Genomic DNA, 14,216 nt, shown 5'->3' with positions numbered 1-14,216 from the left:
TCACGCCTATCTGCTTCAACTTCTGGAACAGACTAGAGTATGATTCCGCTAATGGAGTAAATTTTTCCACCGGCCTCTGCTCTCGACCATAATCTTGCCTAGGACGAGCATTGTAGGGTGCCCAAAAATTTTGTTGTTGAGGTCGGGGTAATCTTGGAGCTGGTGCCCGTACCTGTTGATTGGGAGGACGAGCTTATAATTGAGCATTAAACATTGTATATTGTGGCGGTCCCGCAGAGTACTGAAGAATTGGTGGGGGATAGTAATGTTGAGGGTAGCTGGATTGCCCCTGCTGAACTTGCACATAAGGGTGCGATGCCCCTCTTTGAACTTCCCTGGATCCCGAAGTCATTATGGACCCTTCATCTCTCTTCTTTCTATTTGCCAAACTTCCCGACCTATTTTGGATAGCTTGGGTGGTGGCTTTGAGAGCAGCTTGACTTACAATTCTGCCAGTCTTGAGGCCATTTTTGACCATTTTTCCTATTTTGATCGCTTCTGCAAAAGGTCTACCCATTGCGGACATCATGTTCTGAAAGTAATCAGGCTCTTGGGCCTCCAGAAAAACAGTGATCAACTCGTGGTTATCCATGGGTGGCTTAACTCTAGCTGCTTGCTCCCTCCATTTGATCGCATACTCCCTAAAGCTTTCAGTCGGCTTTTTCTTCATATTGGAGAGGGAATTGCGATCCGGCGCAATATCAATGTTGTATTGAAATTGTTTAACGAAGGTCTGGGCCATATCGTCCCAGACATGCCAGTGAGAGATATCTTGGTCAATGAACCATTCGGAGGCTACCCCCACAAGACTTTCCCCAAAATAAGCCATCAGCAATTCTTCTTTTCCACCTGCACCCCTCAGCTGGTTGCAGTACCTTTTCAAATGGGCGATAGGGTCGCCGTGTCCATCATACTTCTCAAATTTTGGGGTCTTGAACCCTGGTGGCAAATGGATGTGAGGGAACATGCATAAATCACTGAACGAAACACTTTTGTGACCACCTAGTCCCTGTATGTTCTTTATGTTCTGTTCAAGACTTTTCATTTTCCTGGCCATCTCATCCGGCTCAACCGTCTTGTCAGGCTTTTCATTTTCCATCGGTGACTCGTACTAAAGAGTCTGATTATATGGAGTCGAGACCCTGAAAGCCATATTTGGAGAGTAGTATTGGCCATCATAAGCGTGAGATGGTAGCTCGTTGATTGGCCTCGTCACAGGAGGTGGAGGAGGTATTGTGTATGCCGGTGTGACAGACATGACTAAAGGAGTGTTCCTGACTGGTGTGACTGGAGGTCGCACATTAGAGGTACCAGGAGCAACGTGGAGGCGGTAGTTTGGCACATACCCTGGTGGTAGGATGTGGTTGCTCGTTGCATGGAGCGGTGGTTGAGTGGCCAGGGGTACGGTGGAAGTTCCCTCTGAGGAACCACAGGGTGGAGGTTGACCAGACACCCAAGCTTGATATACATCAGACAATTGCTGTCTCAATTTTCTTATTTCCTCCGACTCTTGTTCAACCGATTGACCCTGGGGGTCGTCACTGATCAGCTCGATCTCATCATCGTTGGTCATTACTACTGCTCCCTTAGATCTAGTGAAGTAATGGTGTGTTGCCAGTTTCACCACAAACCAACCACCTTAAGCTTACTACGTAAGAGACAGCAAACGTGTTAGGGTGAAGCATTTTATAGATATGAATCACACATAATGTGCCATGCTCCTATTATTGTCACTATTTCTAACATGCTTTTGGAGGCTTCATGTTTCATTCCGGCTTATGAGGTAACTTCTTATTGACGCTCTTATTTTTATTTTATTTTTTCACTCACGCGTCATTTTGATCCCTCTCTTAAAATCATTGAAAAAATATTTTGATCGAACCTTTTGTGGGTTGCCTACGTATCATGTCGCCGCATGAATCAAATCATTACGTAGTTCAGGAGGATTGGGAATAGACAGACCCATTTTTCATTTTTTTTATTTTTTTAAATATAAAGACTTTTAAATATATTTTTTGAGTTTTGTTTTTCTTTTTATGAAATTTTGAGTTTTTTTTTTAAAAGAAGGAATTCTAAAGAAGAAAATATTTTGGATTTTGATTTGAAGATTGTTTTTGTTCTTTTTTTTTTTCGAATGAAAGGCTTCGGAAAATAAGAAAAATATTTTTGGATTTAATTTCTTTTTGGATTTTCTAAGGAAAGAATTCTAGAGAGGGAATCAAGGAAAGGGAAACTATTTTTGAATTTTTCTTTTTTTTGAAAATTGAGGCCGGAACCGATGAGGTTTGACTACGTATCTCATATCCGGTGAGAATCAGACTCGTGTAGTTCGGTGGATGAGAAATAAAATAGATAAACTAACTTCTTCTTTTTTCATATACAATTAATCCGACAAATCTCCTAGCAAAGAAAATATTTTCAATTTTTGTTTTCAATTTTTTTTTTGTTTTGTTTTTTGTTTTTGGAATTGGTGAAAGAAAAACTTCTAAAGAAGAAAAAAGAATTGTTTTAATTTTGATTTATTTTTTTTAAATTTCAAAAGAAAGAAAATATTTTTTTGGATTTTGGGTGAAAGACCTTTTTTTTTTTTAAAAAGGAAGAAAATATTTTTGGATTTTTGGTCTCAAAAAAAGAAATTCTTAAAGAAGCAATTAAAGGAAAATATCTTTTTGGATTTTTGAAAATTGGGGGCCGGAACCGATGAGGTTTGCCTACGTATCTCGTATCCGGTGAGAATCAGACCCGCGTAGTTCGGTTAAAATCGACTATGTTCTTTTCTTCTTTTTTTTATGAAAATTAATCTTTAAAAACCATATGCACTAAACCAATCATTTTTTCTCTCTTCGTTCAACTGATATATGCTAAAACCAGTCGACATGCAAGCCTCCCAAATAATGCAACAAGTAGCACGTAACATGACATAATGGTCTCAATAAAGATTGTCCTAAAACAGAACTCGACCTCTGTGTCGAGCGCTGCTAAGTCAAATGCACATGATGTAAATAAAGTGTAGCCTACTAGGGATATTCATTGCTTGTGGCTTGTTCTTCTAAGTTTGTAAATCCTAAAGGAGATGGTATCTAGACCTGGCTTACCCGGGAGGACAACCCGAGACGAGCAGCATCAAGCGTCACCAGTAGTAGAACAGCACTGGCTAGCTAACGGCTCTCCCGCCTAAACACGTGTGACTAAATCCTCACTAGAAGTTGGTAGGCTAACTGGCTTTATCTCAAGACAAAAATTTTATGATGCTGGTAGGCAAACACAACATAACTAATTATCAGAAGACTCAGAGGGATGCGAGAGAAGATACAATTTATATGTACAGTTCAACAATATCAAAACGGTAAAAACTCGACAAGTAACACATTAGGCCCAAATAAATCACAATATATACAAAAATTAATAAAGCCAAATAAAGTCAATGTACAAGCTCTAATTCTTGAAGTTCCCCAGCGGAGTCGCCAGAGCTGTCACACCTCCTTTTTGCCCACAAAGATAATGTGTGTGTTATGGATTGTGGGTTAAAGAGTTTTTCCAATTAAGGTGATAAATTTGAATAGGGATTATTTTATTTACAGAGTCGCCACTTGGAATTGATTTTTTGGGTGTTCCAAGTCACCTTTTATTTGAATCCCTATTCAAAGGATGATTGACTCTTTTCATGTTGGTCTGCGAAAACATAGTCCGAGTACAGAATTCTGTTGACCGAGGAGAAGGTGTAAGGTATTCCCCGAGTCCTGTGGTTCTAGCACGGTCGCTTTTATTGACTAAAATTGGCTTGAATTAATTTTGAATAAACTGTGATTTATATGATTCTCATGTTTTACCTATTTCCTCTTTTATTGCTAGTTATTTGTAATTATGGAATTATCTTGAAAATAAATCATGCGTACGTGTATTCATTTTGTTTGTTATGTTAAAGTCACACCACACGTACGTGTACACGACTAATAACACTTTATTAATTTAAGATTGTTCGGTCAATCGCGCAAACGCATACCTTGATTTTAGGTTTGGAAATCGTAATTATGTCACGTGAACATATACATAATCACAATGAATTGATTAATTAAGAGCGTGCTTAAAGCATTCTAACATACTCAAAAATTATTTTCCTAAGCTAATTTTGGGATTGTTGTAAAGTCATCAATTATGAAATTATTTGGGAAAAAAGTGTACGAATTTAATTATTATTAATAAGTCACTAAATATAACTCAACATTCTTTCTCAACATTAAATTCGTTCCTACTGCAGCTAAAAGAACTTCCAGTCAATATTAAAGAAACAACTAATACACTAACCTAACAGATATTCTCAATACTTCACTTCTAAAATCTAATACGTACATATTCTTTTAATAAACTTACTACTTATTTTAAGTCATGGTTTTATCACTAACTCTCATCAAAACAGATCCTCCATCTTCCAATCAAATCATGAAGTCCAACGAAAGCTAACGAGCTATTTCAACAAGACAAAAAGAAACAAACAAAAAATAAAATTCTAATAAATACCAGCAACTCAATATGAACCAACATATAAGCACGTATTCAACGAATTAAGGCAGGAACGTGCTTGAAGATGAAAACAGAGCATGCTATGGTGAAAATACCAAATTAATAGATGAAAAATAAAAGCTGAACCTCGATGACTTTCTTCTGTATTTGATTTATCAAACAAAGCTCTAAGTAAAAAATTCGGCAGTACAAGTCGCTCTGAATTGAAGATAAAACTTTCAACCGAAACTTCGACTAACAACCTCGACTTTGAACCAAAGAGAAACTCGACTTGACTCAAAAGCTTTAGCTATTTATCTGGGGCTGTTTTGGAGGTGAGAAATTTATTAAAAGAGCTGGAATTTTGAGCCCTTAACGGCTAGAAAATGGAGAAAAGAAAATGGTATTTGGGTGATCTTTTGGAGGAAGCAAATAAGTCGCGGTTGTTACATTTTTTACTGCCCTTCTCTTTTTTTTGTTTTGGACCTAAAACATCTCCCCCAAGAAGAAGAAGACGGGCAGAAGGTGAGGAGTTCCTTTTGGAGGGTGTTGCGGATCTTTTGTTTCCTAGGGCTGCTAGCTTCTTTTTTTGTGTGTGTCTTAGAGATTAGGGTGATGCTCTTGTTGTTCTCAGGTTCCCGCCATTGAGAGGTTGGGGCTGCTAAGATATATAGAGAAAAGGTGGGTAACGGCTAGGGTTGAAGAAGAGGGTGGGCAGCTAGTCCTTTTGTCTTTTTTTTTTCTTTTTTTGGTGTGTTATGTATGTGTTTTAATGGCTGAAAATAGGGTATGGGGTTTGTGAGTGGGAGACAAAGTGTGGGGGACAAGGAAAAGTGGAGTGGGGATAAAATGTGGGGGGACAAGCATGAGGGCAAGCATGGGGGACAAGAGAAAATGGAGTGGGGACAAAGTGTGGGGAACAAAGAGTGGGGACACGCGTGGGAAGATGGGAGCGGAAAATATTCAAGCACGGTAAAAAATTAGGTGCTCACAGTATGACACGATCCAAATATACATAATAATATATTGTGCACTGCCGAGGGTCGAACGGCTCTAACCATATAATATATCAATAAATCCTGCCGACACGAACGACTCGCTCCCATGAGAGTAGTGGAATTTTTCCCCGCTTACGGAATATATTTGCGAAGCGGTTGACATAGATGTTCTCGAGTTATCATAATATTTCTCAATATCTTTTGAAATAGAAAATTCAACTTGTAACCTTAAAATATTGAAATCCTCATCCTCCACTTTAAAACAAACAAGAAGTAAACATAATCAAGCAACGATATCAACAAATCATGGTGTAGGCCTAAAACTACCCGGACATAAGCATGAATAGTAGGTACGCATGGACTCTCGTCACATCGTGCGTGTGTAGCCCCCACAAATAGAAACACATTATGATTTAAGTTCACCTAAGAGGTTAATTCCCTCTTACAAGGTTAGAAAAGAGACTTACCTCGTCTCAAGGCCTACTTTCCGATCCAAGAATATGCTCACACCCTCAATTTGGTGTCGAATCAACCCAAAACAAATTAAATAGTATATAAACTAATCAATACATACTCAAAAGTTCGTATTCCAACTATTTAAGAGGTTACCTAACCCAAAATGCAAGGTTCTTAAAATTCAACCCCGGGCCCACGTGCCCGGATTTCAGAAATTTTCAAAGAAGTTGTTACCCATAACCTTAGGAATAAGAGTATATGATTTCTATCAAATTCCATAACCATTTTCGTGGTCAAATCCCATTTTTACCCAAAACCTAGGTTTTCATCTAAACCCTTAATTTTCACTAATATTTACATGTTAATCTACCTATAATCTATGTATTTAACTTATGTTGTATAGAAATTACTTACCTCAAAGTGCTAGGTAAAAATTCCCTTCTAAAAGCTCCAAAACTTGCCCAAGAGATGAACTGAAATGAAATAAATGGCCTAAGTCCCGCATTAAATGAGCTGGGCACACGCCTCTGATGTCGCATTTGCGACACCAGATTCGCAAATGCAACAAAACGCTCGCAAATGCGAAGCCTCACCCCAGCTGCTACGGTTGCAAATGCGACGGAGGGGTCGCAAATGCGATCACTGCTAAGTTTGCAAATGCGGCTTAGGTGTCGCAAATGCGAAAAATCCCCAGGATGAGCTTCTTCACAATTGCGAAGTTCATCTCGCAAATGCGAAGTCCGCATTTGCGAACTATTTCTCGCATTTGTGAGACCTGCAACTGGTGCCAAGAAACACCCGAAATCTGGTGTGATTTTTATCCCTTCCGCACGTCCGAAACTCATCCGAGCCCTCGGGGCTCCACACCAACTACCCACACAAGTCTAATACCCTTATATAAACTCGTTCGAGCGATCAAAACACAAAAATAATATCAAAACTATGAATCGGATGCCAAAACGCATGAATTGACTCATGAATTCAAAAACTTCCAAAAAGACTTCCGCTCGTCCGATTCCTATCAAATCAACTCGGAATGACACCAAATTTTGTGTTTAAGTCTTAAATGATATTAAGGAACTATTCTAAGTCTCGGAATTCCGTCTGGACCTTGATATCACCAAAACCCGTTCCAAACCAAATTTTAAAGAACTTCAAGAACTAACTTTTGATATTAGGCGTTGAAATGCTCCCGGGTCATCCAAAATCCGATCCGGGCATATGCCCAAGTCTGAAATTATCATACAAACTTATTGGAACCATCAAATTCCGATTCTGAGGTTGTTTACTCAAAATATTGACCGAAGTCAAACTTGACCTTTTAAGGCCAACCTAAGGAACCAATTGTTCCGATTTCAACCTGAACCCTTTCAATTCTCAAATTAACCATCCCCGCAAGTCATAAAATAGTAAAAGCACATACGTGGAGTCTTATTTAGGGGAACGAGGTTCTAGAAAGCAAAACGACCGGTCGGGTCGTTACAAGCACCTTTAACCTTATACGTCTTTTTTTCTTGTTTTTATATTCATTGGCTATGGGGTTAATTAGTGTTGCATCTAATGAGCTAATCAAATTATATGAAATAAAAAATAATTAGGCCAGCTTGATCCTTTATTGATATTTTAATGAAATTAAAAATTGAAGTTTATTGTTAAATATCGTTGTTGTTATGATATGTTAAAGTGGATGTCCATTGAATACTCCTAGACATCCTTATTCCATGAACCATTTGAGTTCATGTACTTAGTTAATTCATCACTTAATATTTGTAACCTTTAGGTGTATTCTTGTAACCTTTCATGTATCTTATATCCTATAAATAGGGTATTCTTTATCCTATAAAATACACAGAAGAAACACACTTGAATAAGATAACTTCTACATTTCCCTCATATACATCTTGTCTCTATTACTATATTGTTCTATTTTGCTCTCATTTCTTAATACGTTATCAGCACAATTATTCTAACCAATTGAAATATTTACTTCAATCGGGTATTATCTTCTTCCTAAAGAGTTAGTCAATTTTCTTACAAATTCAGGTACACATCCATTTGCTTCTACCATATTTGAATTATATAAATCACTACATGCATGACTTTGCTTTGGATATACATGACTTGGTATTAAAAAAAACAGTAAGCTTTAATTTAAATTGTCATGCCAGCTTGTTCTAAGTTTAACCTTATGAAATAGGAAAGCATGCTATCATTACTTTGACATGATATTGAAAGAACCTTGTGAAATATTAGGAGGAATTCGGTTTATTGTTAGGTATAACATCTGATTTAAAATTCTTTGATCTTTGAAACTAGTAATCTTGATATGCGTGACATATTTTTTAATGGAATAATAATGATAACATATCCTGCTTTGCTTAATTCCAAAGGTATTAGTTATTGAATCTTCGGTATTTACATTTACGTAAGTTTGGACGATGGCAAATATTAGTAATATGTAGCAAATCGAACGGGACTACTAGTTATAGTACATATGAATTAGTGTGTTGAAAGTAATTGGTAAATTTGTATGAAACGACTATAATATCTATTAATTATTTTAATGATTCACTACTATTAATATGCCTTCATGACATGTGTATATTTATACCCAGAATATTAAAGGCATACTACTTGTTATAATTTTTTTTATCATGTAGATTAATTCTACTATTTAGTAAGATAGTTTTATACTATATTAAATTTATCAAAACTTGAATTTGTGGCAATCTAAAATTATATTCCATTCTCTAAAGAGAATGAGATAATTTGTGATAAATATTATATGAGCATAAGATAGAGGGTTCAAGTCCCACTGCACCATGAGGATAAGACTCTGGGTTCAAGTCCTGGTGCACCATGATGATAAGATATTGGGTTCATGTCACATCATATTAATGGCCTAACACGTCTCATATGTGTAAGATATTGGGTTCAGGTCCCAATGATCCATATTGATGATATAATAATGGCAGTGTGAAAATTATATCTTTTAATGAAAAATCATGAAGTCCGCCCCAGTATCGAGTCAGCTCCATTCCCAGAAGCGAATGTCATAGCGATAAATCAAAAGTCTGAAAGAAGACAAAATAATTATCATGGTCGTATAAATATATGTAGGCATGGCAAGGGACGAAATAATAATCACCATGATAGTGGTCGTTATAAAAAAGAGAACAATAAGGATTCTCAGAATAATTGTTCAAAAGACAAAGGTAATAATGTCCACCGATATGGTATGAAAAATTATTGGGCACGAATTTGACGTACTCCTGAATATTTTATCAAACTTTATCAAGCATCTATAAAAGAGAAACAAAATAAAGTTAACACTCACTTGATCTTTCAAAATAATGTTGAGGCGGAACCTATGAATAATCATGATAAATTTGAAGCAAACCTTGCCTATAAAGATGATATTTTTGAAGGCCTTGCAGATATTACTCATTTAGAAGCTGGAGACTTCTTTGAGCATCATAACTGAAGACTTATTATTGAAAAACATTATAAGAATAAATGTATTTTTTTATGAAGTTCATGTTTTGAATAAAACTTTTTATGTTGTTAGTATTTAATTTCATAAATGTAGTTTCTTTTGTTTTTAAATTTTTCAATATTACTTATGATGTATTTTTTTTCTTCTTGAAGAATATGAAAACTTTCCAGTCTTCAGTTGGCCGTATGAATAATAAAGAAGAAATATGTCTTCTGGATAGTGCTACGATGCACACCATGTTAAAAGATAAGAGATATTTCTCTTATTTAATTATGAAAGAAGCCAATATCATAACAATATCCGGTAGTACAAAATTAATTGAGGGCTCTGAAAGAGCGACTGTATTACTACCAGGAGGAACTATATTGGCTGTTAATGATGCATTATATTGTAGTAGGTCTCAAAGAAACTTGTTGAGTTTTAAAGATATTCGCCAAAATGGCTATCATATTGAGACCACCAATGAAGGAAAGGTTGAATACCTCTATATTACTACAATAAAAGCGGAAAAAAGTATGTGCTTGAAAAGCTTCTCGCATTTTCTTTCGAATTATACTACACTAATATTAGTGTAGTTGAATCACATGCCATAGTAAACAAGGAGTTTACTAATGATTTTATTATTTGGCATGACCGATTGGGCCATCCCGGTTATAATATGATGCGCAAAATAATTGAGAATTCACATGGTCATTCATTGAAGAAACAGAAGATTCTTCAAACTAAAGAACTGCATGTTCTCATGAAAAACTGATTATTAGACCATCAGTAATTAAAGTTGGAGTTGAATCTCCTATATTTTTGGAACGTATACAGGGTGATATATGTGGGGTCATATACCCTCCATGTGGATCATTCATATATTATATGGTTTTGATATATGCATCTACAAGATGGTCACATGTGTGCTTGTTATCAACCCGCAATTTGGCATTTGCGAGGTTACTAGCTCAATTAATAAGATTAAGAGCACAATTTTCAGATTATGTAATTAAGACACTTTGTCTTGATAATGCTGGTGAATTTACGTTCCAGGCCTTTAATGATTATTGCATATCAACTGGGATAACAATTGAGCATCTAGTTGCTCATGTTCATACTCAAAATGGTCTAGCGGAATCATTGATCAAACGCCTCCAATTAATTGCTAGACCAATGCTTATGAGAACAAAACTTCCCATTTCGGCATGGGGCCATGCTATTTTGCATGCAGCAGCTCTTGTACGGATCAGACCCACAAGTTATCATAAAGTCTCCCCAATACAATTGGCTTTTGGTCAAGAGCCAAATATTTTCCATCTTAGAATATTTGGATATGTAGTATATGTTCCAATTGCTCCACCACAATGCGCAAAGATGGGACCCCAAAGAAGATTGGAGATATATATTGGGTATGAATCTCCTTCTATTATAAAATATTTGGAACCTATAACTGGAGATTTATTTATGAAAAGATTTGCTGATTGTCATTTTGATGAATCAGTATACCCAATATTAGGGGGAGAAAATAAAAAGCTGCAAAAGGAGATAGATTGGAATGCATTATCACTATCTCATTTAGATCCTCAAACAAATCAATGTGAACACGAGGCTCAAAAGATAATTTATTTGCAAAATATTATAAATCAACTACCTGATGCATTCACTAACCTACCAAGGGTGACTAAGTCACATATTCCAACTGCTAATGCTCCTATTCGAATTGATGTCCCGGTTGGACAATCTATAAATGCAAATGAGTCTAAGCCACGCTTGAAATGTGGTAGACCAATTGGTTCCAAAGATAAAAATCCTCGAAAGCGAAAAGGAGCAAATGATCTAGGAGATCATAATATGGAGGTAATTGCTCAAAATGAGCCTTGTGACATAACAAATGATAAGACCTCAGAAGAGGTTCAGGTACCTGAAAATAATAAGAATGAAGAGATCTCAATAAGTTATGTCTCTACGGAAAAAAGGTGAAACCGAAATAATATTATTGTCGACAATATTTTTGCTTATAATGTTGTTATTGAAATAATGCAACAAGATGAGGATCTTAAACCAAGATCTGTCGATGAATGTAGACAGAGAAATGATTGGCAAAAATGGAAAGACGCTATCCAGGCAGAATTAGCGTCACTTGAAAAACGTAAAGTATTCAGACGTATAGTCCGAACACCTAAAGGAATAAAGACAGTGGGATACAAATGGGTTTTTGTGCGAAAACAAAATGATGAAAATGAAGTCGTTAGATATAAAGCACGACTTGTGGTATAAGGATTTTCACAAAGATCTGGCATTGATTATATGGAGACATATTCTCCTGTGGTGGATGCAATCACTTTCAGGTATCTTATAAATTTGGCAGTCCATGAAAAGCTTGATATGATCCTAATGGATGCTGTCACAGCCTATTTGTATGGCACATTAGACAAGGAAATTTATATGAAAATCCCTGAAGGGCTCAAAATTTCTGAAACTAATAAAAAAATTTGGGAAACTTGTTCAATAAAGTTTCAAAAATCCTTATATGGATTGAAACAATTAGGGCGAATGTGGTATAATCGTCTGAGTGAGTATTTGCTGAAAGAAGGGTATAAGAATGATCCAATTTGTCCTTGTGTATTATAAGAAGGTATGGATCTGAATTTGTTATAATCGTTGTGTATGTTGATGATCTAAATATCATTGGAACTCCTGGGGAACTTCCAAAAGCAGTAGACTGTTTGAAGAAAGAGTTTGAAATAAAAGATCTTGGAAAGATAAAATTTTATCTTGCTCTACAAATTGAGCATATGAAAGATGGAATTTTTGTCCATCAATCAACTTATACCGAAAAGATCCTAAAGCATTTTTATATGGATAAAGCACGTCCATTGAGTACCCCGATGGTTGTGAGATCACTTGATATAAATAAAGATCTATTTCGACCTCATAAAAATGATGGAGAGCTTCTTGGTGATGAAACTCTATATCTTAGTGCAATTGGGGCACTAATGTATCTTGCAAATAATACTCGACCAGATATAACTTTTGCAGTAAGTTTATTAGCAAGATTTAGTTCCTTTCCAATAACAAGACACTGGAATGGTGTTAAGCATATTTTTAGATACCTCCGAGGGACTATTGATATGGAATTATTTTATTCTTATGAATCCAATTCACAGTTGATTGGTTATACAGATGCGGGTTATTTGCCTGACCCACATAAAGCTCGATCTCAAATAGGCTATCTATTTACTTGTGGGGGTACAACTATTTTATGGCGTTCAACAAAATAAACTTTAGCCGCTACATCTTCCAATCATGCAGAGATAATAGCTATTCATGAAGCTAGTCGAGAATGTGTATGGTTGAGATCAGTGACTCAACATATTCAACAATTGTGTGGTCTTTCTTTAAAAACGAAGATTCTAACGATATTGTATGAAGACAATACTGCTTGCATAGCTCAACTTAAAGGAGGATATATCAAAGGAGACAGAACAAAGCACATTTCACCAAAGTTCTTTTTCACACACGATCTTCAGCAAAATGGTGAGATAGATGTTCAACAAATCCGTTCAAATGACAATCTAGTAGATTTATTCACTAAGGCATTGCCAACATCAACATTTGAGAAGCTGAGACATAAGATTGGAATGCGTCGTCTCCAAGATATCAAATAAAGCTTTCATCAGGGGGAGTATAATACGTGCTGTACTCTTTTTCCTTTAACCAAGGTTTTGTCCCAATTGGATTTTCCTGGTAAGGTTTTTAATGAGGCAGCACTCAATGCGTATTACAAGATATGTGTACTCTTTTTCCTTCACTAGGCTTTTTTCCACTGAATTTTTCTAGTAAGGTTTTAACGAGGCACATTATCTTTTAGATGGACATCCAAGGGGGAGTGTTATGAATATGTTGAAGTGGATGTCCATTGAATACTCCTAGACATCCCTATTCCATGAACCATTTGAGTTCATGTACTTAGTTAATTCATCACTTAATATTTGTAACCTTTAGGTGTATTCTTATAACCTTTCATGTATCTTATATCCTATAAATAGGGTATTCTTTATCCTATAAAGTACACACAAGAAACACACTTGAATAAGATAACTTCTACATTCCACTCATATACATCTTGTCTCTATTACTATATTATTTTATTTTGCTCTCATTTCTTAATAGTTGTAGGTTTGTTGTGCTAACATTTTTTTTTTTCTCGACTAACATTATACTGAATTTTTTTTTTCTTCCGTAAAAGTCTATCGATCCATAAGTTTAGGAAAAATAGAAGGAAAAATCCAACACATTTGACTATGTAAATTGCAATATAGTCGCTTTTTTTGATTCCCGGTTCCTCATATCGTTAATATCTAATTTAGTTTGAAGAAGGATTAGAGATATGTTTAAAGATTTTGAAAGAGTTTATTAGCTAGGTCTTCTCCCGCTAGTTACGTCCCCCCCCCCCCCCCTTTTCTCCATTTAGTTACGTTAGCTAATCATTTTCGACTTATGTAATCCTCTATAGTCATTTCATTTGTCTATTTAAGGTTCTTATTTTGCTCCCATTCTTAAAATTAAGCACATACATTCTCAAAGAGTTCCAAAAACAAATTAGTGAATGATGTCGTCAATTGAAAAATGTTTGCCAAAAGAAGAGCCCAAGTGGCAATTAGACAAAGTCATCCTTGTATTCCAAACTATTTGTCTAACAATTGTAGCATGTCTTTCTTTACATGCATCAGAAATTGCTATGAAGGACATTAAGAAGGCAGAATATTCTCTAATTTCCAGTC

The sequence above is a fragment of the Nicotiana tabacum genome, chromosome 17, assembly GCF_000715075.1.
Source record: "Nicotiana tabacum cultivar K326 chromosome 17, ASM71507v2, whole genome shotgun sequence".
Lineage (NCBI taxonomy): Eukaryota > Viridiplantae > Streptophyta > Magnoliopsida > Solanales > Solanaceae > Nicotiana > Nicotiana tabacum.
The sequence above is the reverse complement of the archived record's forward strand: the minus strand, read 5'-3'. Positions refer to the sequence as shown.